This window comes from Pygoscelis adeliae, unplaced genomic scaffold (genome assembly GCF_000699105.1).
Source record: "Pygoscelis adeliae isolate BGI_AS28 unplaced genomic scaffold, ASM69910v1 Scaffold461, whole genome shotgun sequence".
In the NCBI taxonomy this organism is placed as follows: Eukaryota; Metazoa; Chordata; class Aves; order Sphenisciformes; family Spheniscidae; genus Pygoscelis; species Pygoscelis adeliae.
In genome coordinates, this window is record NW_008824029.1 from 189,230 (window position 1) to 193,886 (window position 4,657).

The following is a 4,657-nucleotide window of genomic DNA, read 5'->3' on the forward strand; positions in this document are numbered from 1 at the left end:
AAAAAAAAAAAAAGTGGAGAAGCCTGGACAGGAGAAGGTTTCCCAGCAGTGCTCAGCTCAATGGTGCAGGGTTCATCTTTTACTGCCATCCTTGTGGTGCCTCATCCCACTTTCTGTCCATGTCCAGGGGAGAGGCAGAGCCTGCTCCTGCAGGAAACAGCCAGGAGCAGAGCTGCATCGCAGACACCCCACCAGCCCGGGCTGCGGGCCCTGGCCAGCCCAGCTCCCAGAGCCCAAAGCAAGGTACGGCTCTGCCTCCGGCACCCCAGAGTGCACGGTGCTCACTGCGTGCGCAGCTCACAGCTGCGGGGAGGCTGTGTGCCATGGGGTAGAGGAGATGAGCAGCAATTTGTGCAATGCTCTCCTTCATCCCTGTCCGGACCGCAGCAGGAGACGAGACAACATCTACCTGCAGCTGGTTTCTGCAGAGGGGCTTCGCAGGAAAAGGAAGCAGCAGGAGAGGTGAAGCAGAAGAGGCTGCAAGTGCCTTAGAAGCCATTTCTGGACAGAAGCACAAGGCAACAGTGGTAGCAGCCTCCAGGACACAAGTTACTGTGGTCCAAAGCCCAACGCAGCGGCAGGGCCCCATGGAGGGCAGGGAGTGAAGTTTAAGGGGATAGCACAGCAGTGGGGAAGCCTAAAGAAAGAGTCTGAGAGGAAGTGATACAACCGGGTAAAATACAGGGTGGCCTCGAAAGCCAAAGCCCAAGGATTTAGGAAGAGCATAGCCTTCACAGGGCATCCGCGCATGTTCAAATGACCATAGTTTGCTCTGGAAACCTTATCAGCTGTTAGCAAACCCATGAGTCACTGATACTTTTCCAGTGACCCTGTGAATTGCAAAGCCAGAAATAAAATCACTGAGAAATCTTCCCTTCGCATTCAAAAAACACCCAAACAGAAAATCTTCTTTTCTCGCTGCCCAGTATACGTATCTGAGTCAACTATCCAGCAGCCAACGCAGAAGCCACAGACCCGCACCAGTTCTCGTCTCACGGGCAGTGAGCGGCAACAATCCGCCGCTTCCTTGCAGCAGGACCCTCCGTCACGCAGAGCCACGTTTTTAGCAGGAGAGAGAAGCAGCTGACGCCACCGAGGGAGGCAACCATTTTAGCAGAGAAGCCTGAGCACTGCTGCACAGGACAGCCGAGCCCTGTGCACAGTCCTCTCCCCACCCTGCACAGCTGCCGGGCAGCTCCTCTCCACCACCTGCAAGGTGCTGCTGCCATGTCCTCCCCTGTTCCCAAGATCATCCCTGGAGCACAAGAAGTTGGGACAGTGCTGGTCCTGCCCTGGGGACCACACAACCACGCTCGTTACTTTTTAACCGTTTGGGACCAGAGAGGAGGCAGCAGCAACCCCTTCTGCTGCCTGCACAGAGCACAGCTGGTATCCCCTGTGCAGGAGGAGTTCAGCCATTGTGACAGATATCTCTCCCCAATTCAAGCCAAGCCTCCACAAAACTGTCTTCATGCTGTTAAAAGGTAACAGGGGCTGAAGAGCGGAGGATGATAGCTGAAAACAGAGCATCTTTTATCTGGCTGTGAAACAGTTTCAAAGCAAAACAAAAACCAAAACAGCATTCAGCCTGCAAGTTCAGAAAAGAAAAAAAAAAACAAAAACCAACAAACCATGTGAAGCTATAAATATACCTGGCCAAGCTCAGCTGTGAGCTGGTAAATACCATGATTTCCACCAGCTGGTTTGCAAAAGCTTCCTCTCCTGCCATTTCTCCGGCTTGAAGTGCATCTCTCCAGCAGGGGCCATCACCCAAGCACTGAACAAAACACAGCCCAACATCAGGGGAATAATTGCTTCTGTCCCTGCAAAACCGCATTTCAATTAGGACGGGTGAGACAGGCTTCAGGGGCCGCCAGGAGGTCACATACCCCATGTGCCAGGAGACACAGGGAGGGCCTCAGCAGAACATTTCAGAAGAGCTACTTGGAGGAGAGGCATTCAGCATCCATTGCCCCCTACAAGTCCAGTCGTGCCCTGAGACCCAGCCCTGCTCCCAGCACCCACCCTGCTGGGCTAGGGGCTAGTTACCAAATTTCCCAGAAGGCGGCCAAAAGTCCTTGTCGTGGCAGCAGCTGCCTGCTGAGCCCTGAGCGCTCCGGTGCGCGACAGCCAGTGTCACACCCCGCGACTGCCAACACTACCAACAGCCGCTCGCCCACCAGGCATTTTCTCGGTGCTAAAGACCTACTGCCGCTCCGCCAGCACTCATGCCCCGGCACCACCGACACCATCCCATCAGTCCAAGCTGGGCAACAGGCAAAGCCACCTCCGGCCAGCCAGCCTCACACACTGCTTCAGGGAAACAAGGTAAAAAAAAATACTAACATTTCACATCAGCAGTTCTGAACCCAAGCACTGTGGCTGTGTTTTATAGCAATGCTTCCATTTCAACATTTACTTAAATGTAATTGTTAAAAAGGGAAAAGAAAATACTTTGGGGCCAGGCACTGCCGTTCATTTATTCGAAGTATGTTGGTTTCTTTGTTAAAAGAACCTTTTTTTCTGGCCCCATTGCAGGCAGCGAACCAAATCCCCAGCCAGCAGGGAGCTCTCCCCCCGTCCCCCATGGGGCTTTCCCCAGCTCACGCACACCCCGCAGGAGCCCTCGCCGGCAGCCACCCTGCCCCAACCAGGCCCCAGTGCACAGACACGCTCTGTCCCTACGACACCACAAGACCATCCCCCTCCATGTCCCACAGCAGAGAGGAGCCCTGGGCACGCTCTTGCCCACCTGCTATGCTGACCCGCACACCATTAACAGGGGCGAAGCTGGCACCAGGCGCTTGGGAGGGCTCTGGCAGAGATGCCCAGACCTGCTGGAGTTGCACCTCCTCAACAAAAACAAAGTCCAAAGACAGAAGGTCCCCAGGGCCAGGGAAAGAAGCAGAAACACTTACGGAGCGTGAACATTTATCCTGCTCAAAGAGCTCTCTGATAAATGGGGAAAGAGGGCAGACAAAGGTGAACGCATGAATCGCAGCACGAAGGCGGAGCAGGCGAGCATCCTCCCTCCCAGCAGCTCAAGAGCGTGACCTGCATCCTCAGGGACCAGTGTTGCGAACACCCCAGGGTCCCCATGCCCGTAGCCAGGCTCTGCCGTCCAGGCAGCTGCAAAGCTGAGAGGACGGCCCAAAGGCATCTGGGATGCTCCGCAGGGATCACAAAAGGTTCATGGACCACTCTCCAAAAGAAAGAGGGCTGATGCTGCACTCCCAACGTTATTAAGAAGGCTACTTTAGACGAATTAGGAAGCTCACCTAAAGAACTTGCACACTGAAACTCTGCTCACAAGCAGGATGCAACCCCCAGGGACACACCAATGACTCAGAGGCAGGGGAGGGACAGCAGAGTGTGTTTGGGACACAGCCGCTGTGCAATGGGCACATTAAGTCGGAGGACAAGCTGGCCCAGAGAAGAGCACTGCAGTTCCTTGCTTTAAATGACAAACCTTTCAGTTCCACATCATTATTAAGCATATACTGATGTTTAAAGGTGGGGGAAAGCAGAGATGAGAAGGGGTTATGTGACCTGCCAAAGGCTGGGACAGAGGAAAAACCTCCCACTTCCCAGGTTCACAAAACACAGAACCACAGACGTTGTGCCCTGGCTCCTGCTTTTCTTTTGCGGCGATTACTCATCTCCTGTTTGCCCTTGAAAAATTTCAGAGACAAAAGTTAATGAAGCGCAAGCAACACAGAAGACAAGCATCCTAGCTCAAATTTTAAAAGGTTGGCTAACTTGCAAGATAAATACATAACTGCTTCCTTTACATTTGCAAACACCTTCCAGGGAGGATGCAAAAGGGGTACAGCGTGATGCCCAGCACCACAGCCACCTCCAGCACCCACTGCCCTCCTCTCACCGACCCTGCACCAGTACAAAATCACCGAGGCAGGACTGGAGCTGCCCCCCCCAGCACAGCACAGTCCCTCCCAGGGATGCCCACTGGCTGCATGGCCAAACTCCTGATCCTGTTCCCAGTCTCATGACAGAGGGCTGGTCTCCCCTGTTGCTTAAAAATCCGAGTCACACGATGGAGGAGACAAAAAGCCGCTGAGATCATCTTGGAAAGGACACTGCTGCTCCTGACAAACACTGGGGAGATGCTTCAGGCATGAACTCTACGTGCTCCAGCACAGAAAGCATAAAGACACTCGAGACATCTGTCAGGGCTGCTCGGTTTGTTTTAAATCCTATAATTTCTGTAGCGTGACCAAGTTTTCCAGCACTTGACGCTAACAATGGCAAAGCTGGCCTCTGACTAACAACCACTGGCAAAAATAATTATTTCATATGTTTTGGTCAAAAAAATACATTTATAATCATAGGCTTGGACAGCATATTGTTGTTTTAAACCCTCCTGGGCACCACCTTTCATCCAGAGCCTTAGGCTGGTTTCAATTTTCCTCTGAAGCACCAGAACATCAGTAGCACAAGAGGCAGGTCACCACCATGGTCAGATGGACAACAAGCCCATTAAACAAGACAGATTTTTATGCTTCTGACATGTCACAGTAACATCCCTAAAAAAAAATGGCTTTCAATGAAGTAGTAATCGATGCCACGAGGAGCCGGCAGCAGAGCTTTCGGCAAGGGCAGGACCCCCCGCAACAGCTGCTTGGGGCAGGAGCTGGCT